Source organism: Anomaloglossus baeobatrachus, chromosome 5 (genome assembly GCF_048569485.1).
Source record: "Anomaloglossus baeobatrachus isolate aAnoBae1 chromosome 5, aAnoBae1.hap1, whole genome shotgun sequence".
In the NCBI taxonomy this organism is placed as follows: Eukaryota; Metazoa; Chordata; class Amphibia; order Anura; family Aromobatidae; genus Anomaloglossus; species Anomaloglossus baeobatrachus.
Window position 1 is genome coordinate 168,382,932 of NC_134357.1, and position 27,340 is coordinate 168,410,271.

The 27,340-nt window shown below is 49.3% G+C and overlaps 1 protein-coding gene across 1 annotated transcript in view; it reads left to right on the forward strand.

Moving 5' to 3' along the window:
- Nucleotides 1–10,785: 10,785 nt before the first annotated feature.
- The window catches only part of OGDHL (oxoglutarate dehydrogenase L), a 148,945-nt gene continuing 132,390 nt past the window's right edge, over nt 10,786–27,340 (forward strand). The window contains exon 1 of the mRNA XM_075349014.1: nt 10,786–10,882. The gene's annotated coding sequence lies outside the window, so the exon portion shown is untranslated. The remainder of the gene's footprint in view (nt 10,883–27,340) is intronic.

Genomic DNA, 27,340 nt, shown 5'->3' on the forward strand with positions numbered 1-27,340 from the left:
GTAAATAATGAGCCTCCCATTCTAATTCATATTCAGCAGGGTGTCTATATTATTGTAAACATCCATATTATTTATTTCATAAAGTTGAAACTAGTAGTTTCTATACACTATCTAAAAAGACATATATGCATGTTTTTCCTCAATATCTGACATAAAATCAGAATAAATCTATCCTGTTTTAAGTCAATTAGAAACCAAAATTATTTATATTTGCCAAATGCCAGAATAATGAGAGTGAGAATGTTTTAAGTCATTTTTATTACTTTCTGCAAAGTCAAAAGTTTACGTACATTGAGAGTACTGTCTTTAAACGATATGGGACAGCCCATATGATGATGTCATGTCTTTGGAAGTTTTTGATTTGAGTTAATTAGATATACACCTGTTAATGTATTTTAATACACACCTAAAACACACTGCTTCATTGTGTAGCATCATGGGAAATTCAAAAGAAATCAGCCAAGATCTCAGGAAGAGAATTGTGGACTTGCACAAGTCTGGTTCATCCTTGGGTGCAATTTCCAGATACTTAAAGGGGCCTCGTTCATCTGTACAAACAATTATACGCAAGTACAAACAAGATGAGGATGTCCAGCCATCATACCACTCAGGAAGAAGACAGGTTCTGTGTACCAGAGATGAACGTGCTTTGGTCAGACCTTCTGAAGATGCTGGGGGAAGCTGGTAAGATTGTGTCATTATCCCCAGTGAAACCAGTGCTGTATCAACATGGGCTAAGATGCCACTATGCCAGGAGGAAGACATTACTCCAAAAGTAACATAAAAAAGCAAGATTAATGTTTGCAAATGCACACAGGAACAAAGACCTTAATTTGTAGACCTTAATTTGTGGTTAGAGACATGTCCTGTGGTCTAATGAAACTAAAATTGAACTGTGTGGCCATAATGAACATCATTAAATTTGGAGGAAAAAAGGAAAAGCTTTGAAGCCTAAGAACACCATCCCTACTGTGATACAGGAGGGACTGGAGCACTTCACATAATAGATAGCATCATGAGGAAAGAAGATTATGTAGCAATACTGAAGCAACATCTCAAGACATCAGCCAGGAACTTAAAGCATGAGCAGAAATTTGTCTTCCAAATGGACAATGACTCAAAGCATACTGCCAAACTGGTTACAAAAGGGCTTAAGGATAACAAAGTCAGTGTTTTGGAGTGGCCATCACAAATCATGATCTCAATCCTATTGAAGATTTATGTGCAAAGCTGAAAAGGCAGGTGCAAGCAAGGCAACCTACAAACATGGCTTAGTTCCACCAGTTCTGTTGGTTGTAATGGGCCCAAATTCCTACCAACTATTGGGAGAAGCTTGTGGAAGGATATCCAGAACTTTTGACCCAAGTCATACAGCTTAAGGGCAATGATACCAAATACTAATGAAATGTATGTAAACGTTTGACTTTGCAGAAAGTAATAAAAATGTATTAAAACATTCTCTCTCTCATTATTCTGGCATTTGGCAAATATAATTTTGTTAATCCTAACTGACCTAAAACAGGAAAGGTTTATTCTGATTTCATGTCAGATAGTGAGAAAAACATGCATATGTATCTTTTTAGACAATCTATATAAACTTCTGGTTTCAACTGTACAGTATATATGATTTGTTTAATCCATTTTGAAAAATCAGTATACAGAAGTGCTGATGATATACAAAGCATCAGATGCATCAATGAAAGAAGTCCAAAGACGAGGACTTGTAGGAGGTGCAAAATGTGGGCGCCATAGCAAAAGTCTGAATGCCCCCCCACCCCCACGACATAATACAATAAAATACTAACATAATAAACAGCATACACGTAACTGGGGACCAGCATACATGTTACTGGCGGTGGCATACACGTTACTGGGGGCGGCTTACATGTTACTGGAGGTACTTACAAGGTACTGGGGGCGGCTTAAATGTTACTGGGGGGACATAAAAGTTACTGGGGGCAACATATGTAGCACCCAGGGATATGGGGTACTCTTCTCCGGGCAATGTACATCTTGGGAATGTCACGGTGGTGGCCGTTACCCGGTTCCATGCCCTGGGCTCTTTTTGTAATGGGGATATTTACAGGGTATTGTTGAATAAAGTTTATACTTGACGCCACTTGCGGTGTTGCGGCTAAGTGTAGGGAGCCGCCGCTGAAGAATGTCTCTATTGGGGCTGGTGGTATTGGCAGCTAGTATGGTAGTCCCTCCGCAAGTAGGGTTTTGCCCCAGCGGGTGTATGGTGCAGTGGGTGTCAGAAAAAGGGAGTCCACACAGGTATTCATTGCAACTGGTTTACTCACTTTTCTTGAGATGGTAACTGGGGGGCCCGAGGCAAACTGGTTTCACCTCCAGGTCCCCTTAGTCCCAGTGCCAGTCTGGTTTCTCTGGTATCTTCTTCCCCTGCACCTGTCTCTGGTAAGTAGGTCCCCGTGGTATAGAACACTGGGGGTCCCAGTTCTGTGGTTTGTCCACTTCTGTCCGCCGGACGGTAGCGTGAACCCTGTGGGGTTGGAGTCTCTGATCCTGTCCCCGATTTCTCACTTTGCTACTGAGTCTTCGGATTCTTTAGGATCAGTAAGGTCCTTGATGGTCCCCTTGCTGTGCAGGTCTTAACAGGTTGGCTTGAAGGTCTTTCCTGTCCTAGGTTCCTGTGCCCCGACAGTGCGTAGTTCCGGGAGTACTCCACCGGCAACTACTTCTCCTGGGTACCAGGTCACCGTTAATCCAAGTCAGGATGTCTCCTCTGTCAACTCTCTCTTAGACTGACTACTCACTTCCTCTGTCCACAGTCTGTCCTTCCCTCCCACCTGGACAACTAGTGGACTGGAGTGGCTCCACCTCTAGGCGGCCACCCATGGTCCCACCTTAGCTGTGTACCATTGTATAGGGGATTGTCGGGGAAAACTGGGATTACCTGGGTTTTTGGTGTTACTGGCACTGGGGTTCTGGGTCCCTAAGAGTGTAGGATCTGCATCCTGGTGGGGAGGCAGAACCTTGTAGCACCCTGATGGTTTCAGGGGCGCTACACATACACGTTACTGGGGCCGGCATACAAGTTACTAGGGGGCATATTATATAATCTTTATTCTAGCCAGGCTATACATCTACCAGTCCAGTAAGTAGACAATTATCAGAGACTATTACCGGGCCCGGCTCAGTCTGCAGAGGACCAGTCTAGGCACTGCTGTGTGCCTGTGCTCCTGTTTTGTGACTGTGTGCAACTATCGAACCTGCATCAGCTAGTGTTAATGATTCTGATGAATTTGGTTGAAATTTGGCGTTTCTTATAGAATACAGCCTAGGTAAGTCGAAAACCATATTTTGCAAGTGAAAAAAAAAACGATTATACAGTATTAGTCATTTTTTATTTTTCTTTTGAAATCTGAATTACATAGTTTTTGATTGAAATTAGTGTACAGACTACAAAACTGAATGATGAGAAACAGGGCTGCACCGTCCATTGGACAAGTTGAGCAGTTTGCTCAGGCGGCACTATATTCAGGGGGGGCGTTTTCCGCTGCCCAGTGCCTCAACAGGCAAACCGTGCACAGGATCTCCCGGCCGCCCGACAGCACGACAGAACCCCCTCCCCCCGGTCCTCGCCTCAGAGATGCGTACCGGCAAATATTTTTTTACAAAAAAAGCGCTGGTCGTAACCCAATCTTTTTTCTTACATACGTTAATGAAAAATTCCCTCTCCTTCCCTAATTATTTCGCTTTATTTTATTTTTTTTCACTACTTCCTCTCTGATGACATTTTATTTGAAAATCCCCCAAGCACCCAGGGATTCTCAAGCGTCATTAAGAGGCAGAGACTGCGGTCAATCTGCAGCCTCTGCCCTCTCGCTGAAACAAAGCATCATCAGTGACATCCATTTCAGGGCCAGGCTAATCCCTGTTCTACTTAGCATGCACCAGCTGTCAATTCCAGCAGATACTGTACTTAGTAGAATTTTGTCACTGTACTGTGGTCAGATATGATGTCACTTGCGGGAATGGCGCTGGTCTCTGCTTGATCATTCTTTACTTACCATGTGCACTGACAGTGCAGTCTGCTGCCAGATTGTCACTTGTAATCAGAGCCGGCAAGTGACTGCGCTGCCATTGTGCACTAAAAGGAATTCTGCACAGTTACAAGATTCTACTGAGCATCCATTGGAATTGACACAGACAGAGACACACAGACAGCAACACACAGAGACACAAAGACACACACACACAGAGATACACACACACACAGAGACACACACAGAGAAAGGTACACAAAGACAGAGACACACAGAGACAGAGACACACACACACACACACACACACACACACACACACACACACACACACACACAGAGAGAGAGAGGCAGGCAGAAACAGAGAGGTAGACAGAGAGGGAGAAAGACAGAGAGGGAGACAGGCAGACAGAGAGGGAGAGTGGGAGAGAGACACTTAGTTAGTATCCCATGTAATGCCGGGTACTACAGCTAGTATTACTATAAAACTCAGTTTTACGTATCAATCATCTTCTACTTGTTGCTACTGGGTGTTTTCATTATTTTTTAGGCATACGCGCTCTTTAAGTGAATGGGTGAAGCAGGCGATTTTCGCTCCCACATAGGAACGTTTCAGAAGTAGTGGACAGTTTTTGTCTCTAATATAAAATGTTTTATTTTACATAAAAAAAAAATACAACTCAAAACGCGTTTTGGCTAGGAACAGCCTTCCTCAGGTGATCAGTCACCTGAGGAAAGCTGCTACTAGCTGAAACACTATGTATGTTTTTAATTTTTAAAAAACCCTTTCAGGTGAGCAATACTCTTGTTTTACACCTGTTTGACACCATACCTGATAAGGGGGTCATAATTTGGGGGTGATGCAATTCAAGTCCCATGTCTGAGTACAGTTCAAACGCCATACTGAGGCCTGTTTTGGATATCTTCCATAGCACTGAATACTGTCCATAACATACCTACTACACTCAGGTAGCATCACATTTTTTCCTACTTTCCCAAGGGAATTCCATCTTTTTGATGATGTTTAGTGACAGACATGGGAATATTTTACCGCTTTACATTTTACACTTTGATTCTGCCCCACATAAAATGATTAAAAGTGATCACTATTTAACAATTAAGTGACCACAAAGTTCTGCATTAGTCACACATCCCAGTACAGCAGTATACAGTGATGCTGTGCCCATGGCTGTAACGTTACGCAGCACAGAGCACACACAGCACAGAACACACACAGTGTTGATAGCGCACAGGGCAGAGAGCGCACACAGGGCACAGAGTGCACAAGGCAGAGAGCGCGCACAGAGTGTACAGAGCAGAGAGCGCACACAGGGTAGAGAGAGTGCACAGGGCAGAGAGCGCAAACAGGGCACAGAGCGCGCACAGGGCACAGAGCGCACACAGGGCACAGAGCGCACACAGGGCACAGAGCGCGCACAGGGCACAGAGCACGCACAGGGCACAGAGCACGCACAGGGCACAGAGCACGCACAGGGCACAGAGCGCGCACAGAGTGTACAGAGCAGAGAGCGCACACAGGGTAGAGAGAGTGCACAGGGCACAGAGCGCGCACAGGGCACAGAGCGCGCACAGGGCAGAGAGCGCGCACAGGGCAGAGAGCACGCACAAGGCAGAGAGCGCGCACAGAGTGTACAGAGCAGAGAGCGCACACAGGGTAGAGAGAGTGTACAGGGCAGAGAGCGCGAACAGGCACAGAGCGCGCACAGGGCACAGAGCGCGCACACAGGGCACAGAGCGCACACAGGGCACAGAGCGCACACAGGGCACAGAGCGCACACAGGGCACAGAGCACACGGGGCAGAGAGCGCACACAGGCCACAGAGCGCACAAAAGACACAATGCACACACTGCAGAGATCACACACAGGGCATAGAGCGCATACAGGGCACAGAGTGCATAAAGGGCACAGAGATCACAGGGTAGAGAGTGCACACAGGGCAGAGAGCACAGGGCACAGAGCACGCACAGGGCAGAGAACATGCACAGAGCAGAGAGCGTACACAGGGCAGAGAGCGCACACAGGGCAGAGAGCGTACACAGGGCAGAGGAACAAAGGACATAGGGCAGAGAGAACGCACAGGGCAGTGAGTGCGAACAGGGAAGAAAGCGCGCAGAGGGCAGAGAGCGTGCAGAGAGCGCGTACACAGCAGAGAACGCGTACAGGGCAGAGAGTACACACAGGGTAGAGAGTGCCCACCGGGCACAAAGCGCACACGGGGCACAGAGCACACTGCAGAGTGCGCACACAGGGCATAAAGCGCACAGAAGGCTCAATGCACATACTGTAGAGAGCGCACACAGGGCATAGAGAGCATACAGGGCACAGAATGCATAAAGGGCACAGAGAGCGCACACAGGGCAGAAAGTGCATACAGGGCAGAGAGCGCGCACAGGGCAGAGAGCGCGCACAGGGCAGAGAGCGCGCACAGGGCACAGAGCAGAGATCACACACAGGGCAGAGAGAGCACAGGGCAGAGAGTGCACAGGGCAGAGAGCGCACACAGGGCACAGAGCAGAGAGCGCACACAGGGCACAGAGAGCGCACACAGGGCAGAGAGAGCGCACACAGGGCAGAGAGAGCGCACACAGGGTAGGAAGTGCATACAGGACAGTGGGCACAGGGCAGAGAGTGCGCACAGGGTAGGAAGTGCATACAGGACAGTGGGCACAGGGCAGAGAGCGCGCACAGGGCAGAGAGTGCGCACAGGGCAGAGAGCGCGCACAGGACACAGGGCAGAGAGCGCGCACAGGACACAGGGCAGAGAGCACACACAGGGCAGAGAGAGCACATGGCAGAGAGAGCGCACAGGGCACAGAGCAGAGTGCGCACACAGGGCAGAGAGAGTGCACACAGGGCAGAGAGAGCGCACACAGGGTAGGAAGTGCATACAGGACAGTGGGCACAGGGCAGAGAGTGCGCACAGGGTAGGAAGTGCATACAGGACAGTAGGCACAGGGCAGAGAGCGCGCACAGGGCAGAGAGTGCGCACAGGGCAGAGAGCGCGCACAGGACACAGGGCAGAGAGCGCGCACAGGGCACAGAGCAGAGAGCACACACAGGGCAGAGAGAGCACATGGCAGAGAGAGCGCACAGGGCACAGAGTAGAGTGCGCACACAGGGCAGAGAGAGCGCACACAGGGCAGAGAGAGCGCACACAGGGCAGAGAGAGCGCACACAGGGCAGAGAGAGCGCACACAGGGCAGAGAGAGCGCACACAGGGCAGAGAGAGCGCACACAGGGTAGGAAGTGCATACAGGACAGTGGGCACAGGGCAGAGAGCGCGCACAGGGCAGAGAGCGCGCACAGAGCAGAGAGCGCGCACAGGACACAGGGCAGAGAGCGGGCACAGGGCACAGAGCAGAGAGCGCACACAGGGCAGAGAGCGCACACAGGGCAGAAAGTGTATACAGGACAGTGGGCACAGGGCAGAGAGCGCGCACAGGGCAGAGAGCGTGCACAGGGCAGAGAGCGTGCACAGGGCAGAGAGCGTGCACAGGACACAGGGCAGAGAGCGCGCACAGGGCACAGAGCAGAGAGCACACACAGGGCAGAGAGAGCGCACACAGGGCAGAGAGAGCGCACACAGGGCAGAGAGAGCGCACACAGAGCAGAGAGAGCGCACACAGGGTAGGAAGTGCATACAGGACAGTGGGCACAGGGCAGAGAGCGCGCACAGGGCAGAGAGCGCGCACAGGACACAGGGCAGAGAGCGCACACAGGGCACAGAGCAGAGAGCGCACACAGGGCAGAGAGAGCGCACACAGGGCAGAGAGAGCGCACACAGGGCAGAGAGAGCGCACACAGGGTAGGAAGTGCATATAGGACAGTGGGCACAGGGCAGAGAGCGCGCACAGGGCAGAGAGCGCGCACAGGACACAGGGCAGAGAGCGCGCACAGGGCACAGAGCAGAGAGCGCACACAGGGCAGAGAGAGCGCACACAGGGCAGAGAGAGCGCACACAGGGCAGAGAGAGCGCACACAGGGTAGGAAGTGCATACAGGACAGTGGGCACAGGGCAGAGAGCACGCACAGGGCAGAGAGCGTGCACAGGGCAGAGAGCGTGCACAGGACACAGGGCAGAGAGCGCGCACAGGGCACAGAGCAGAGAGCACACACAGGGCAGAGAGAGCACATGGCAAAGAGAGCGCACAGGGCACAGAGCAGAGAGCGCGCACAGGGCAGAGAGCGCGCACAGGACACAGGGCAGAGAGCGGGCACAGGGCACAGAGCAGAGAGCGCACACAGGGCAGAGAGCGCACACAGGGCAGAAAGTGTATACAGGACAGTGGGCACAGGGCAGAGAGCGCGCACAGGGCAGAGAGCGCGCACAGGGCAGAGAGAGCGCACAGGACACAGGGCAGAGAGCGCGCACAGGACACAGGGCAGAGAGCGCGCACAGGGTAGGAAGTGCATACAGGACAGTGGGCACAGGGCAGAGAGCGCGCACAGGGCAGAGAGCGTGCACAGGGCAGAGAGCGTGCACAGGACACAGGGCAGAGAGAGCGCACAGGGCACAGAGCAGAGAGCACACACAGGGCAGAGAGAGCACATGGCAGAGAGAGCGCACAGGGCACAGAGCAGAGAGCGCACACAGGGCAGAGAGAGCGCACACAGGGCAGAGAGAGCGCACACAGGGCAGAGAGAGCGCACACAGGGCAGAGAGAGCGCACACAGGGCAGAGAGAGCGCACACAGGGCAGAGAGAGCGCACACAGGGTAGGAAGTGCATACAGGACAGTGGGCACAGGGCAGAGAGCGCGCACAGGGCAGAGAGCGCGCACAGGACACAGGGCAGAGAGCGCGCACAGGGCACAGAGCAGAGAGTGCACACAGGGCAGAGAGAGCGCACACAGGGCAGAGAGAGCGCACACAGGGCAGAGAGAGCGCACACAGGGTAGAGAGAGCGCACACAGGGTAGGAAGTGCATACAGGACAGTGGGCACAGGGCAGAGAGCGCGCACAGGGCAGAGAGCGCGCACAGGGACAGAGCAGAGAGCGCACACAGGGCAGAGAGAGCGCACACAGGGCAGAAAGTGCATACAGGACAGTGGGCACAGGGCAGAGAGCGCGCACAGGGCAGAGAGCGCGCACAGGGCAGAGAGCGCGCACAGGGCAGAGAGCGCGCACAGGACACAGGGCAGAGAGCGCACACAGGGCACAGAGCAGAGAGCACACACAGGGCAGAGAGAGCACATGGCAGAGAGAGCGCACAGGGCACAGAGCAGAGAGCGCGCACAGGGCAGAGAGCGCGCACAGGACACAGGGCAGAGAGCGGGCACAGGGCACAGAGCAGAGAGCGCACACAGGGCAGAGAGCGCACACAGGGCAGAAAGTGTATACAGGACAGTGGGCACAGGGCAGAGAGCGCGCACAGGGCAGAGAGCGCGCACAGGGCAGAGAGAGCGCACAGGACACAGGGCAGAGAGCGCGCACAGGACACAGGGCAGAGAGCGCGCACAGGGTAGGAAGTGCATACAGGACAGTGGGCACAGGGCAGAGAGCGCGCACAGGGCAGAGAGCGTGCACAGGGCACAGAGCAGAGAGCACACACAGGGCAGAGAGCGCACACAGGGCAGAAAGTGTATACAGGACAGTGGGCACAGGGCAGAGAGCGCGCACAGGGCAGAGAGCGCGCACAGGGCAGAGAGAGCGCAGAGGACACAGGGCAAAGAGCGCGCACAGGACACAGGGCAGAGAGCGCGCACAGGGTAGGAAGTGCATACAGGACAGTGGGCACAGGGCAGAGAGCGCGCACAGGGCAGAGAGCGTGCACAGGGCACAGAGCAGAGAGCACACACAGGGCAGAGAGCGCACACAGGGCAGAAAGTGTATACAGGACAGTGGGCACAGGGCAGAGAGCGCGCACAGGGCAGAGAGCGCGCACAGGGCAGAGAGCGCGCACAGGACACAGGGCAGAGAGCGCGCACAGGACACAGGGCAGAGAGCGCGCACAGGGTAGGAAGTGCATACAGGACAGTGGGCACAGGGCAGAGAGCGCGCACAGGGCAGAGAGCGTGCACAGGGCAGAGAGCGTGCACAGGACACAGGGCAGAGAGCGCGCACAGGGCACAGAGCAGAGAGCACACACAGGGCAGAGAGAGCGCACAGGGCACAGAGCAGAGAGCGCACACAGGGCAGAGAGAGCGCACACAGGGCAGAGAGAGCGCACACAGGGCAGAGAGAGCGCACACAGGGTAGAGAGAGCGCACACAGGGCAGAGAGAGCGCACACAGGGCAGAGAGAGCGCACACAGGGCAGAGAGAGCGCACACAGGGCAGAGAGAGCGCACACAGGGTAGAGAGAGCGCACACAGGGCAGAGAGAGCGCACACAGGGCAGAGAGAGCGCACACAGGGCAGAGAGAGCGCACACAGGGTAGAGAGAGCGCACACAGGGTAGGAAGTGCATACAGGACAGTGGGCACAGGGCAGAGAGCGCGCACAGGACACAGGGCAGAGAGCGCGCACAGGGCACAGAGCAGAGAGTGCACACAGGGCAGAGAGAGCGCACACAGGGCAGAGAGACCGCACACAGGGCAGACAGAGCGCACACAGGGTAGGAAGTGCATACAGGACAGTGGGCACAGGGCAGAGAGCGCGCACAGGGCACGCACAGAGCAGAGAGAGTACGGGGTACAGGGGGTAGGGAGGGGGGGGGCGCTGCGGCTGCCACCGTTGTGTCTATTAGCGCTTCAGCACTAAGGACAGCGCTACTTATGTTCTCTGCTCAGGCTCCGCCCCCTGTCGCCCCGCCCACCCCGTGTCTTACGCCGTGCGCCCGCCTATGTGGCGTTCCTGGCCGCAGTACGGAGCTCCGCCGGGATTCTGGCTGTGTTGTCACGTGAGCCGACCTCAGGTAACGGTGTCACCCGGAAACGTATCAGTGTAGTGGCAGCCGCGCCCTTGTGTGGTGCGTGTAATGATGGCGGCATGTGAGGAGCCTGAGCTGTTGGCTGTGGTGAGGGCTGCCCGCCGCACGTCCCCATTGTGGGCTCTGGACCTCCAGCCATAGTTCTGTAGACGCCACCTGCCGGGTGTAGGTCTGTGGCCCAGAGCTGTACATGGCCTGTGGTGGAGGGTTGCAGTTGGGGCAGATCAGTGAGCTGGTTGCCATGGCCCCTGTTTGTGCCAGGACTAGTCATGGCAGGTGTCACGTGTTTTGTGGCCACACATCCCTTTGATAAGGCTCCTTGTGTGCTGGGGGCTCTCATCTAAGCAATGGTTGCATCTTAATAGTGACCACGAAGATGCACATTTTTGGTCCTGAAAAAAACGCCTCTCGGCAAGCATTTTTGCTGCGTTTACCGCCCAGTGCGTTTTTAAGTCAAATCTATTGATTGGAAAGGTTCAAAAACGCTGGTAAAAACGCAGAAAGAATTGACATGCTGCATCTTTATGGTCACCACAAAGACACAGCCAAAAAAAAGCTGCAACGTGCGGACAGCAAGGCTATGTGCCCACCGGAGCTTGCTCCTGCGGGTTTTGCTGCGGGAAAACCTGCGGATTTATCTGGATTTTCTAGGTAAATCCGCAGGTTTCAGCAAGTACAGACACTCCCCATGTTACCCTATGGGACATGGGGAGTGTCTGTGTCCACGCTGCGGAATGTGCGACTGCGGAATATGCTGCGGATGTCCCGCAGCCGCACATAACTGCATGTCAATTATTCCTGTGGAATTACCTGCGGAAATCCCGGCGCTCCACTATGGAGAGAGGCCGGGACTTCCGCAGGTAAATCGCATGAATATCCGCAGGTTTACCGCAACAATTCCGCTGGAATCCTGCAGCTATGTATAGCTGCGGATTCTGGGGAGGTGCTGCGGGAAACCTACGGCCGTACCTGCGGATATATCCACAGGTATGAGCTCACATGGGCACATAGCCCAAGAATGAAATCTCATAGACTTTGCTGGGGAAAGAAGTGTATGCAGGATGGGACCAAAACTGCACGCAAAAAAATGTGCAAAAACACGGCAAAAACACGCAGCGTGCGCACAAGGCCTTAGGCTCCTTCCGAATTGTGGTCTTCCTCCCATTCAGTGGTCCCATCGTGGTTTATGTCTGAACTGCCCTGCAAAATGGGATCTGGACATATGCAGCGACTCGGCCACTGCCTATAACAGCAGACGGAGTTGCCGTGTGCCATTTTCGGCGTCTCCGTTTACTGCCATTTCCAGTGTCACTCAGGGCCTCTCCTGCATCATGTCTCCCACCGCCTCACACTACGACTGTGGATGGAGGTCACTTTCTCACTGCAAGGCCACATTCACACAGTGAGTAATTGGGGAGTTTTGTACCTCCAGTATTTGTAGCCAAAACCAGGCGTGGGTGAATAATGCAGAAGTGGTGACTTGTCCCTATTATACTTTCCTCTCATCCACTCCTTTTTCTGGCTTAACAAATACTGAGGCAAAATACTGGATGTGTAAACGTGGCCTAAGTCTGAGACTCTACATGAGGCTCTTGTAGACGTATATAGAGAAAGGAAGTAACAGGCCACAGTGTGAGCCTGACAGAGCAGTGGTCATGTGACGCAGAAGAGGATCGGAGCTACGCTGGAAACGGCAGAAGATGCATTACTGGTGACTAACGGATGGGGAAATTAAAAACTGCTGGAGGGGTCCTTAAATTACTCTCTGGATCTTGGGCATCCCCAATGCTAGACCACAAAAAAAAAATCACCCTATGGTACTCTACCCTAGCATAAAGCAGTTATTTGAACTAGGAAACCCCTTTAAATGGGTTGTCCAGTCTAAAATAAGTCTGCAGCCACTCTGTGTCACGCTATGTGACTGCAGACTTATGAATCCTCCCAGCACTGACACTGCGTAGTGAGGATTCACCGGTTTCTGAGCCGGTGGTCACGTGACCACAATTGTGCACTATGTATGTTCCTGGCTAGAACCCGATTAGTGGTCACAGCCTCACTCAATATGGCATGGACACCTCCTTCTAGTGGGCACGGCCTTGCTCATTACACTTATGTTGAGTGAGGCTGTGCCCACTAGTTACGTTCAAGCCGGGAGTCTGCATATCGAACAATTGCGGTCATGTGACTGCCATTCCCAGGTTAGAAACCGGTGAATCCTTACAGCACACAGTGTCTGCGCTGGGAGGATTCATAAGTGTAGAGTCGTATATCATTTTATATCAGACAACCCCATTGTGTTCTTGTGGAAGCACGGCTGCTCCATGTGTCACCGTATGGCACATCAATGGAGTAATACGATGGCATACTTTAGGGGAGAATACAACAGTAATGCGTCTGATGGAATAGGGCACATTTTTTGTTTCCCTGCTCTTGTGTTCATACAGAATCTTACAAAAATAAAAAAAATTCCACTGATAAATGCTGTGTGTATACAAGCTTTAGGCTGTGTGCCCACGTTGCGTCGAGGTAGTTGCAGTCCTAAACGCACCCTTTGGCAGAAATGTTTTCTGCCAAAATTGCTTTTGATGATAAAAACACTATAAATCCGGGTGCGTTTTTACTACGTTTTAGCCTCGTTTTTAGCACTTTTTACATGCTTTTTCATTTCAAAATCAGATGCATTTTGATGACAAATACACTGCTGAATAAAGTTTTAACATTCAAACACTATGAAAAAATGGAAAAAAAGATAACAAATATCAAGATTATAATCATAAACAAAATAGCTGATTTTATTAAAATGATAAATGTTTGTTAATATTTATGTATAAAATAACGTTAAATTAATTATCTTAATTTTAATTGTCGGACTATGTGTGTGTGTAAAGGGACATATCATGCCTTTAATATAATGTCAAAAACGCAGGCAATTAAATTGTCAAAAACGCTTGTTTTCTGCATCCAAAAAGCATGTAAAACGCTAGGATTTTGATGTAGAATGCGTTTTGCTTCTTCTCATTGACTCTGATATCAAAACGCAGCTCAAATGGCAAAAACAATTACATGCTGCTTCTTTAAGTTCGAGTTTTTGCCCAAAAATATGCAAATTAAAAGCAGCGTTTTGAACTGCAAAGTGCGCACAAGAAATCCCTATTTCTCATAGACTTTGCTTGTAAATCAAAATGCATGCATTTTGGCATTAAAACGCTGCGGAATTGCATGTAAAAACGCAACGTGGGCACATAGCCCTAGATGGGGTTGCCTGTGATTACATGACTGATGAGACAGACACCTTGGTCTGATAGATTAAATGGACTTTCTTAGCACAGGATTACTGTCCAAACCAAGTACAAGCGCTCGGTGTGTCATGGAATGGACAAACATTCAAGTGCACCTTCCCACCTGCTGGTTGTCCCTCTCTCTCGGCTCATCCCTTGCTCTATGAAGCTAAAGGTTTCCATCAAAGAAGGTGGGGGGGAGATAGAGGTAAAACAAGCTGGTGGGAAGCTGTATTTAAGTGCTTGGCCACACCATGAAGCACTGAGTGTCTGTACTTGGTTTGCACAGTCATTCTGTGCTGATGGAGGTCCTTTTAAAGGGAACCTGTCAGGTGCAATATGCACCCGGAACCACAAGCAGTTCTAGGTGCATATTTGTCAGCCCTGTCCAACTGTCCTAACTTCTAGTAGCATACATACAGAGATCTTTAGAAAAAGTATTTCTAAAGATCCTTTATAATATGCTAATGAGCGCAGGGACTAGTTGCAAGGACGCCCCCCAACCCCCCCTCCCCGCGACTAGTCCACCCTCTTAGCATGTTAGCACACCCACAGGGGCGGAAGTGCGGGGACTTCTGATCATGTCACTGACCCTAAACTTGGCGTCTGAAGCGGTGACAATGGACGGGTACGTGCATCACCGCTGATGACGCTGGGCAGTGGGCTTTGAATAGCGTGTTGGCACACCCCTGTGGGTGTACTAACATGCTAAGAGGGAGACCTGGTGGGGGGGGCAGCCTTGCGACTAGTCCCTGCGCTCTTTAACATATCGTAAACGATCTTTAGAAATACTTTTTCTAAAGATCTCTTTATGTGTGCTACTAGATGCAGGGAATGTTAGACGGGTTGCACCGAGAACTGCTCGTGGTTCTGGGTGCATATTGGACCTGACAGGTTCCCTTTAAGCAATGTCTGACCTCTGCTTTCTATACTGTGTAGGAAGCTGTAGACTGGAGCTGTGTCCTTTTGTTTATGTAAGGCTGGTTTCAGACATCCGTGTGACATCGGTTTTTAACACGGATGCCACACGTACCCATGTTATTCTATACTGGTACTTAAACGTGTGACCTCTGATGACCCCGCATGCACACACGGAGACATGTCAGTTTTTCCTCCAGCAGCACGGATGTCACCAAGATCACACACTGATGTGACATCAGTGTGACACGTATCGCAGAAAACACTGTTCCTTTAAATAAAAAGATTTTCTATATTCACCTGTATCCAACACTGATGTCTTCGGCTCTGCCGTCTCCCGCTCCTGACCCTCGCTCATTATACTCATAGAATATTCACTCCACTGAGGAGCTGGAAGCAGGAGTATCGCTGGGGGCTTCAGTGCTGGGGACGTGCGTGCATGCGTGCGTGCGTGCAGAACCTGGAAGCCGGAGCATTGCGGGGACAGTATTGCCATGGACAGCATCGCCGGTGACAGGTGAGTATTTTGCAGAGACAGTGTGTGTATAGCGAGGACCTGGAAGCTGGAACATCTTGGGGACTGAGAGTTCCTAATGAACTCTGATGAAGCTGTAGCGCAGGTGTCGCGTGGGTGTCATCAGGATGTCATTAACACCAATGACCTCATGGATGACACTGCTTGTTTTGTGAATACTCACCTGTCCCCGCAATGCTGTCCCCACGATACTGTTCTCAGCGGTGCTGTACCCAGCGCTGTCCACGTGATGCTCCTACTTCCAGGTCCTGAGTGCGCGGTGAATAATCAATGAATATAATGGGAGGCAGCAGAGCTGAAGAAAACAGCACTGGATACAGGTAAATATGGAAAATCTTTTTATTTCAAAGACCCGTGTTTTCTCCGGTTCGTGTCACACGTATGCAAACACACATGTCACACGTGTAACACGGACGTCTGAAACCGGCCTAAGCTAGTGGTGGCTGTCTTAGTACAGCTCAATTAGAGCTCATTTTTTTATTTGGAAAGTGTGTATTTAAAGGGTAATTTTCAAGCTAGTAAGTTATCGCTTGCGAGCTTCTGGAGGTCTCTGGATTCTGGTACTCGGAAACAGCTCTGCGATCACCCCTGAGTGGAGCGGAGATGCTCATGGCCAATCCCTGGTCCCATAGTGTATAGGACTGCTGGATAAAGCTGACTACACTCTTCTATTAACACCAGCGCTATAGATGATAGAGCAGAGAGAGTACGCACACCTCTGCCTCTGTCAGGTGGTGCACTGTAGAGCCACTTACTGGACTGTAGGAGGCCAGAATTTATATTATTTAAAAGGGGTTTTCTCCATATCCTCCATTTATTTTTAAACTCGCATATAAAGATTTGAGAGCACTTAAAAAATTGTGACTACCTATTTACGTATTAAAATCTAACCCTATGATGCACCTAATGGAAGCGGATGATCTGCAGTGTTATTGTCATCTGTCGTTTAGGCTACTTTCACACATCAGTTTTCTGCATTCAGGCACAATCCTTTTTTTTCCTGATCCAAAGGATCCGGCAAAAAAATGTAAAACCGTATCCACCGGATCCGGTTTTTAACGGATCCGTTATGCCGGATGCGTACAAAACCGGATCCGGTGGATACGGTTTGCATCCGTTTTTGCATCAGGTTTGTCCTTTTTTTTTTTTTTTGAAGGATCAGCTTTTTTAATTAATTTGGTGCATGCGCAGTTTACAAAAACGGATCCGGTAGCCGCATCCATTTTTTACCGCATTGCGCCGGATCCGGCGTCCATAGGCTTTCATTGTAAAACACGCCGTATCGCGCCGGATCCGGCGCGATGCGGTTTTTTTTGCCGGACAAAAAAACGTTGCAAGACACGTTGCCTCCGGCCGCCGCTTTGATAAATTTTGCCGCATCCGGAAAGAAACGGATGCAACGCAAAGCCATCAGGTACAATCCGGTTACAATGCAAGTCTGAGGATAAACCGGATGCGGTACCGGATCCGATTTACCCGTTTTTTTCCGGATTGTACCTGATGGCAAAAACCTGATGTGTGAAAGTAGCCTTACACTGCACATTCTCACCTCTTTCAGTCAGATTGTCGAAATTGTGCATATGCTGATCCACTGTAGAGAGCTAGTAGATCTCAGTGCATGGGTGACTGAAAAAAAAGTAGATGTAATCAGTAGAAACAAAGTACAACCTGCTACAACCATACCCTGGTACAGTTAGGCTATGTGCCCACGCTGCGGAAAATGCGCGGATTTTGCCGCAGATTTCTCACGGAAAAGCCGCGGATTTCCCGAAAATTTGCAGCTCAGGCACTTCCCAGCCATTTCTATGGCATTTTGGAAATGCTGTGCCCACGCTGTGAATTTTTCCGCAGCAGATTTCGTGCGGATTTTGATCCGGAAAAATCTGCAACATGTCAATTATTGTTGCGGATTTTCATCCGGATTTTGGCTTTAAAATTGGGGGGAAAAAAAAAAATCTGCATCAAATCCGCGGCAAATCCGCACCTTTGAAAAGGTGCGGATTTTGCGGGAAAGCTGTGGATTTTGATGCAGAAAAATCCGCAGCTACATTCTCCCGTGGACACATAGCCTTAGAGGGAGCAGATCCGTGTGTTTTGGCGGATTGAATGTATTTATTCTGTGCTTGGTATATAGACAAAACTGGTAAATCAGTAAATGCTTGCATATGCTTTGATGTAGCAGACCCTTAACGCGCCACTCTAGCTTTTTCTTTTTTTTTTTTTTATAATTTTTCACCACTAAATTGGTGCTTTAAATCTAAGTCCTCTGTTTTATACTCTCCTGCCACTGTCTTCTTCTATTATCCCCGCTGCTCCCGTCACTCTCCAGCGATTTGTGACCTGCCAACCGCTCGTGTTACATTGAGTTGTGATCTCTGGCTTGCTCCATGAAAGTCTATGAGCGTTTCATTCTGGCTCCCATAGGCTTCGCTCCCATGATCACTGTTTGTTTAGTCTTTGACCCTGTGTTTTTCACGTTTTTGATGCTGAGATGTTTGTCTCTGTTTGGTGTTTCATCCGTTATATAAAGCTGCCTTGTTTTTGAACGTTCCTGGTATTGACATTCTTAGGTACAGGTTACATACGTTTTTGATACATTTCCTTACGGAAACCCACTAAACCCGTGTGGTTTTTACCTGCGGATTTTCCACATCCAATGCAAGTCTACGGGGAAATTCCACACAGAAAATAGCGTACCCGCAAGAGAAATTGACATGCTGCGGATTGGAAAAAACACCGCAGGTTACTTTACAATGTAAAAATGCTGGGCATGAAATTCCTATAAATTCTAACCACTTTGCTAGTACTGCAAAACGGTGTTTTTGACCCAACAAAAGTACACAGCGCCAGACACACAAGTAAAACTAATCGTTCGCACATTCCAACAGACTTGCATTGAGCACATGTGAAATAATTTGAAAATGTTGGAGGGCGAGTATCAGACCGGGGGCAGGGGACTTAAGGCCCCGTCACACACACAGATAAATCTTTGGCAGATCTGTGGTTGCAGTGAAATCATGGACATATTGTTCCATTGGTACACAGCCACAAACCTGGCACTGATTGTCCACAATTGCACTGCAACCACAGATCTGCCGCAGATTTATCTCTGTGTGTGACAGTGCCTTTAGACTTAAAATACCACTGCAGCGCTGAACATCCCCACGCTCACCCCCCCCCCCTTCCCAAAAAAACCTCCACCTGAGTGGTGCTTTAAAGGAGTCCTTCAAAGCGGTGACCAGAAAAATGCATACGTCAAATTGTGCACATGGGCAAAATAACTGTTGATTAAAGATGTTTAATAACAATAACTCCACTTTATTAAACGATCATTGCACACCGGCAAATTAATCAATTTACTGCAAATTAGCCAATATGCTTAAGTACTTAAAGGTAATCTGTCACCAGGTTTGTGGTACTTCATCTGAGAGCAGCATAATGTAGATAGAGAGATCCTGAATCCAAAGGTGTATCACTTATATCACTAGCTGTAGCCGTTCTGACACAACCAGAATTTTTAGCTTTAGTCATGTAGCTGAGCTAAGAGAGCTGTCTCACTCACAACAGGCTTTCAATGTACATTGACAACCAGATACCAATCACAACAGGGAGCATGTCGGACAGGCATACATATGAGTTTTTCCAGCACCCATGACAGCACCATGAGAGAGGGTATCTACCCTTCAAGATGATGCTTAGGGGCTGAAGCCTTCAAGTTAACCCAGCCCTGGCCGGTCGGTTCTGACAGCAACACGGGTCTTGCTGTAGCCAGCAGAGGTGCTGAGGGATCGCCACAGCAAGCCCATGGGGGCTGTATCTGTGTGCAACAGCATCACCCTGCAGCCGGTTGTAGGGCAGCAACACGGGTCCTTCCGCGCCTGGCGGGGAGGCTGAGGGTGCTGTCCGTGGGTAACAGCACCATCATGCTCACCCCTAGTCATACGCCACAGTGTGCAGCGGCGCCATCTTGAATGGGGTGACCACTGCCACCGCGCCCTTATGACTCTGCACGCCGGTGACGTTTCAACCCAGAAGTTGGGGGTCCAGAAGAGGCATGCTGGATGAGGCTGTTGAGCGTTCCCGGGATTTCAGTGAGACTGCAGGAGTAGCGGTTAGCTCCAGTCTGACCTTTCCAGCAGGATGGATGACAGCAGTAGCTTTGGCCTGTACTACAGGCCATCCCTAAATATCAGAAGCGGCAGTAGAGGAAGATCCAGCAGCCGCTCCAGCATTGTCTGGCAGCAGAGCCGCAGCTCCAGCAGACCTGGCGAATGAGAAGCCTCCAGAGGAGATTTGCAGGCAACATGATTCCTCCTCCTGATCCTGTGACATCTCTTTACATCAGAGTGATAAGTGACCTTCGTGTAAGCTCACTTTGTAAGTAGTTTTTTTTTTGTTTTTGTTTTTTTGTGGTCTTTTCTAAGAATCAGAAAAAACCTAGAAAATGCCCAATCCGAAAAAAAGGTGTGTAGACAAGAGGTCCCCGATAGCTGTCTAAAAGACTAAAGGGGGCTTTTGCACGGTAGCGATATCGCTAGCAATTTCTAGCGATATAAAGCATGTAAGTACCCGCCACCGTCGCGCATGCCATTGTTTGTGATCGCTGCCGTAGCGAACATTATCGCTATGGCAGCGTCACACGTACTTACCTGGTCGGCGTCGGCGCTGTGACTGCTGAACAATCCCTCCTTCAAGGGGGAGGGACGTTCGGCATCACAGCAACGTCACTAAGCGGCCGGCCAGTCAAAGCGGAGGGGCGGAGCTGAGCGTGATGTAAACATCCCGCCCACCTCTTCCTTCCGCATTGTGGCCGGCGGCAGGTAAGGAGACGTTCCTCGCTCCTGCGGTGTCACACACAGCGATGTGTGCTGCCGCAGCAGCGACGAACCACAACGAAAAACAACCCTTACCGATTTTTGAGTTTGGGACGACCTCTCCATGGTGAACGATTTTCACCATTTTTGAGGTCGCTTAAGGTCACTGGTCAGTGTCACACGCTGCGATATCGTTAATTACGCCGGATGTGCGTCACTAACAACTTGACCCCGACGATAAAACATTAACGATATCGTAGCGTGTAAAGCCCCATTTAGCCAAAGATGTATAAAAAAGGATTTCTAAACCCTTCCTTTCCTGCCTACAGAAAGTCTTTTTGGGAAAGATTTGGCCGAAGGGCCCCTACCAGATATCGGAGTAATTTGTCGGACCGAAAAAAGGGATGGAAAGGGTTTGTTTCGGGACCTTCTAAAGATAGTAAAAGATCCTCCAAGTCACTTGTTCCCCCAGGTTGGGAGGGAGACTGTCTTGTTTCCTTCCATCCTGGGAGAGGACATTCTCAAGCAGTGGATTCTAGGCCATTTGAGATCTCGCCTCAAACTACCGTTCCAATGGTTCCCTCCTCACAATTCTTTAGTCACACCTCCAAGAACTTCACTAAGGAAATGGCTTACCTTAGAAATCCGAAACCTGTTGCGAAAGGCGGTTCTATTGGTTGTTCCCCGAGAAGAGGGGGGGGGCATTCTATTCCACCCCTTTTGTTGGTGAAAATGGCTGACGACTCATTGGACAATAATAAACCCGAAAGACTTAAACAGTCATCTCCACATAGAGAGCTCCAAGATGGAGTCAATGGAATCCACAGGGAAATATCTATTTCCACATTGTCACATGACAGTAGTGGATCTGAGGGACGCGTATTACCATGTCCCTATGACAAGTGTCAAAAGTTCCCTGTAGCCCTGTACTTTTAAGAGAAGATCAGGCATTTCTAATACAGGACCCTCCAAGTTGGCCTGGCCGTAGCGCCCAGAGTCTTACGAAAATACTATCGGAGGTAACAGCATATCTAAAACAGAAGGAAGTCCTCCTCATTCCATATCTGGATGACTTCCTGGTCATCGACAAGTTTGCTCAAACATTGTGCCAGCTCTTTACGAGAGGTGTACTCTGCCCTGATGGGATTGGGATGGCTTATAAACCTAGAAAGATTGCGGTGATCTCCAAGTACGATTCACATTTTTCTAGAGTTCTCTTTGGATTTGGATACTAAAGTGTGTCACCTTCCTGAATCCAAACTGAAGAATCTCCAGGTCTAAGTGGAACGAGCGACAAAAGCCCCAGGATTGTCTCTGAGGAGCCATGTCCCGGCTTGACTCTCTTATGTCCACCAACCTGGTAGTTCTTTGGGACCAGGCACATAACAGGGACAGCCTGGGAAAGCAGGCCATATTTGGATGTCAGCTGGACGAGAAAATTATACTGCAGCCCGTCAGTCATATCCCTGCATTGGTGGCTGATTCTAGAGAACTCAAGTAAAGACATGCCTTGGATGAACCTGGTGTCCATGGTACTTACCACTGATGCAAGTCTGCAAAGTTGGGGGGCTCACCTGCAGAGTTATCTGGTCCAAGGAGTGTGTTCTGGATGAGAAGCTCGTATTTCCTCAAATACCAAGGACTTGCTCACTGTATAAAAAGCAGTAGGTCAGTTCCAGCCCTCTCTGACTAGTCATTATGTGAAAATCCTCTCAGGCAATCAGTCGGCAGGAGCATATTGGATCACCAAAGGGGTACTTGTTCCACATTACTAATGGAGATAACAAGCAGGACTTTACTTCTAGCACAGGGTCATCTGAAGTCCATGTACAGCAGACTTCTCAGTTACAGCAGGTTGAGGCTAGGAGAATGGGCATTGAAACAGTCCATTTTCGATCAGATTCCAGAAATGTGGGATATCTCGTCGAAAGTTCTCTTCGCGAGCATAACAAACAGGAGGGTCCACCGGTTCTGTTCTCTAGATCCTAGGGGTCAACCTCACACGGTGGACGCTCTATTTATCAAATAGAACCTTGGCCTTGCTTACGCCTTATTTCCTAAAGCTCTGATTCCAGCAGTTCGGGGAACAGGGCAACAGTTATCTTGATAAATCCTTTTTGGCCATAGAGACTGTGGTTTTATTGGCTAAATCAAATGTCAATCACCATGCCATGGTTTCTGCTGGAACTGCCAGACCTTCTCTCCCAAAGCCCAGCTCTTCACCCTCTGACAAGCAGGTTACATCTGACGGTGTGGAAACTGGAAGGTCGTTTTTTAAAAAACAAGGAATTCTCTCCCGGTCTAATCACTACCCTTATGCAGTGCAGAAAAGCAGTTACGATAGAGATCTACGGTAGAACCTGGATGGAATCCTTATCGTCCACAGGGTCAAGTTCAGATGGCCTTTAGAGTTCCTTCAAAAAAGGTTTAGGGCAGAGCCTGTCAGTTACCACACTAAAGGTTCAGATGTTGGCCTTGACTGCCTAGTACAACTATGACCTAGCAGGAGACTGCTTTATTTCCCGGTTTTCTGTGGGTATATTCTAGAGCCAGACCCAAGCACCGTATAGCTTTATTGCTTTATCTCCATGGGACCTTGACTTCGTCCTGTCAGCCATGACAAAGCCCCCAATTGAGCCTTTAAAATCCATATCACTTAAAAAAAAAAAAAAAATCTATCCCTGATAGACTATCATCCTGACAGCCTTAACATCATCACACAAGTTTAGTGACATCGAAGCCGTATCCATAGAGGATAGAGTGATCCTGAATCCTGACCCTGTTTATCTCCCAAAAGTAGTTTCTAGCTTGCATAAGTCTCAAGATATTGTTCTTTCATCCATTAATGATAGTCAGAAAGATCAGGAGGAGGAAGGGTGGCATTGCTTGGATGTTAGACGTTGCCTTTAAAGTATACCTGTAAGTCACCAGTACCTGGAGGAAAGAAAAGTCCTTGTTTGAACTTTTTTAAAGTAATAGGACAGGGCTTAAAGCTTCTAAATCTACTTTTGCTAGGTGGATCAGAGAAGCCATTTCTGTCACTAACTCAGCTAGTGATAGGCAGGTGCCTGCGGGGCTGAAAGCGCACTACACAAAGGCGATGACACCTTCCTGGGCTGAAAGATTGGAGGTCACCATTGAGCAGGTCTGTAAGGCGGCCACGTAGCATTCACCTTCCACTTTCTACCACCACTATGAGAAAAGGGTTCTGCAGGCTATAGTCACCCCCCACCCCCCACGTTTTTTTTTCCTATTGCTGTAATTCTCTCGTGGTGCTGTAATGGATGCTGGAAAAATACAAAATTACTTTCCGGTAATGTGTTTTTTTCTGAACCCATGACAGCACCCTTACATTCCCTCCCTGCACCTGGGTGTATTGCCAGTACTTTGTTTTTCACTCCTCTTCACGTGGACGTATAATAGTTGTGGTTTTATGTGATAACAATGTTCCTTTTACCGGAGGTCCTTTCATGCTGTGTAACCAACTGATGCGGGTAGAGTTACCGCCATTTTTTAGCCTGTAGGTTTCCTGTCCTTGAAGGGCGGATCCCCTTTCTTGTGGTGCTGTCATGGGTTCAGTAAAACGCATTAGTGGTAAGTAATTTTGTATTTCTACCGTGCTTCTCCGAAAATAAACCCTACCTTGAAAATAAGCTCTAGCAGGAGTTTATGGCGTAAGGCTTAAATATAAGCCCTACCCCGAAAAGAAGTCATAGTTGTGATTCAATAATGAAGTGTCCATGCAGCTAAAAAAGTTACTGCAGGACACTTCATTATAGAAAGCAGACACCCAAAGAAGAGAGCAGACCCCATGATCATACTCATCAGACGCCGATCAGTGGAGCGCACACATCAGGTCGCACACATCTGATCGCACACATTCACATCACATCCAGAGATATCAATTGCTTGTGGCTGACATAAGAACCTGGGACGCAGTGCAGTGGAGCACGAGGACCTGCAGGTGGAATACATGGAGGACCCGGCGGTGGAACGCATCAATGCGTTCCACCCGCAGGTCCTCTATGCGTTATACCTGCAAGTCCTCGCGCTCCACTGAACTGCATCCCAGGATTCTTTGCCCGGCCGGAAGCAATCGGTATAACTGGATGTGGTGTGTGGGTGTGTGTCGGCCAGAAGCAGGGGAGGGTGGCGTGCAGCATACCTGCTGGGAGTGCCCACTGGAGATCACCGGGAGGACCTGGGAGCCACGCAGGTGCCTGGGGTCTGGTAAGTATGACTCTCCTGGGAAGGAAGAGCTGCAGTTTCTTGAGGGGCGAACTTTCTCCGAAAATAAACCATACCCCCAAAATAAGCCCCAGCGCTTTTTCCGAGGGAAAAAACAAAATGACGGTCTTATTTTCAGGGAAACACAGTAGTCCTGTAATAGGGGTCCTGCTGTTAAAATAAACATGGCAAATAAACAAAAGAACGGACTGTGATAATACAGGCATGCCTGAACTTCCTGTGGTAAGCCTTGCTTAAGAAGGCTTACCACAGGATGACCAGAAGGGGCAGGCCTCAGCCAACAGAGCTGATACATGGAAGCAATATTTTCCTGTTTGCTGAGGCACTGCCCCTTCTGGTCACATCGGTATGACACCAGCACAGGTCCTTAAGGCCCTGTGCGCACTTGCCGTTTTTTTCTGCGGATTTCCTGCGGTTTTGTTGCATGTTTCGCTGCAGAAAATGTTCATAACATCTCTGCAGTGAATCACCAGCAAAACCTATGGGAAAAAAAATGCCGTGCGCATTAGGCGGATTTGGACAACTGCATGTTTTGCTGCGGGATTCCCGCAGCAAAAACAATTGCATGTCACTTCTTTTCCGCACGTCGCTGCTGGATTTCACTCCATTGACTGCAATGTAATCGTGAAATCCAGCAGGGAATAACGCAGGCAGCAAATTCTGTGCGGTTCATTGCGTTTTCCTGCGTTATTCCCTCCGGTATTTCGCGGTTTACCTGCGGTAATGTACATTGCTGTCTGCGGTTTGCAGAGAAGTGATGTCGTTATGACAGGAAGAGGAAGCGGAGCAGAGAGTAAACACACACACATCACAGACACAGACATAGCATAAACACAGATCGCACTCACACACAGACATAGAATACACATAGCAAGCAAACGGAAATATAGACAAAAAAAAAAACACGTGGGCTCTGCTGTATTTTTACCGTCCAGCCGAGGTAAGCACATAGCGGCGGCCCGGTATTCTCAGGCTGGGGAGGGCGAGGGACCGGGTTAATGCCCTCCCCCTCCCGCAGCCGAGAATATCAGCCCGCCGCTGCCCCAGGACTGTCGCATCCATTATGCGGCAGTACCGGAGTGTCCCCAGCTCTTCCTGCTACCGTGATGCGGTGGCAGTCAGGGTAATATAAGGAGTTAATGGCGGCGGATCGCTGCCACTAAGTCCAGGCTTGATCATGGCAGCGTCTATGAGACAGCTGACATGATCAACCCGTAAGTAAAGTGAAAAAACACACACACACCGAAAAATCCTTTATTTTAAATAAAACACAAATAAGCCTCGTTCACCCTTTTATCAACCCCCCCCAAAACAAAGCTCAGACGTAATCCACGTCCTGCGATGCAAGCATCCAGCCGCGCATTTCCCACGGCCGGTAATGCGAACAACACATTACTGCTCGGGTGAAATGCAGGATCTGTCCTCTATCTATCCCTCTATTTGTCTATTTATCTATCTACTATCTATCTCAGAAGGAAATTATTTTTTTTTTTCTTCAATGTGCTTTATTGCATTGAATGCAATAAAACACATGTACCAACCCGCACGCGGCAATACCGCGAACAATACCGCGGCAAACCACATGCGGTTTTCGGGTGCGGTTTGCCGCGTTTTTTTTTACTGCAGGTGCGGTAATCTTTCAGACCCTGCGGAATTTTCTTAAGAAAATTCCGTTTTCCAGTGCGCACAGGGCCTTAGTCACAAAGTAAATAGATTCTATAATAGAATTAGCATAAATAACAGGAGGAGGGGATAACTATGAATACCCACCCCAGCTATCAGCTGCTACAGCTGCTGGCATTCAGAAAACTGATGATTTTAGAAACTTTACTTGATGTGTTTCAAAACCTATACATCCTAGCTGCCAACTAAAGGTATGTATAGAATCAGCATGATAGTCCCAGTATAGCACTGGCTTTAGGTTATATGGGAAAATCATGGTGATTGGTGCGCTTTAACATAAATCAGGAGATTGTTTTATCAGCCTTCTTTCAGAAGCCTAAAAATCTGAATGTTATCTTGATTCACTGGATGTAAGACAGATGGTGCTGGCATATCTGGAAGCAACTTAGGACTGGAGTTTGGCCTCAAATCTTTTTGTTCAGTTTACGGCAAGAACAGAAGGAAGAAAGCTTCAGAATTAACTTTAGCTGGATGGATAAGATCCACAATTTGCTCAGCATACTCTTCAGAAGGAAGATCCCCATCAGAAGTCATTAAGGCGCACTTGATGAGAGCAGTCTCTACTTCCAGGTCAAAAAAAAAAAAGAGCAGGGGCCGCTGTAGACCAAATTTGTAGGACTGCAACTTGGTTGAGATTAAAGGAATTGTCCGAAATAAACTCCAAATTTTTTTTAAAGCTAATCTGTGCTGTATTGTCATATAAAACATCCCTACATTTTTTTTTTGTTTTTGTTTTCTGACTTTTGTTCCTTTTGGAATTATCCCTTTATTCCCTGCAAATCTTTGTTTACATGTAGCTCAACCAAACATGACATGCTTGACTGCCGAACTTCACAGTCAGAACTGGCACCTCCCGGCCTCACAGTCCAGCCCTGCCCTCTGCACACTCATTGATTGTAAGTATTCTGCCCCAACACTGACCTCTCATCGCTCCAGCAAAGATGGGCACATTACTACATTATACTCG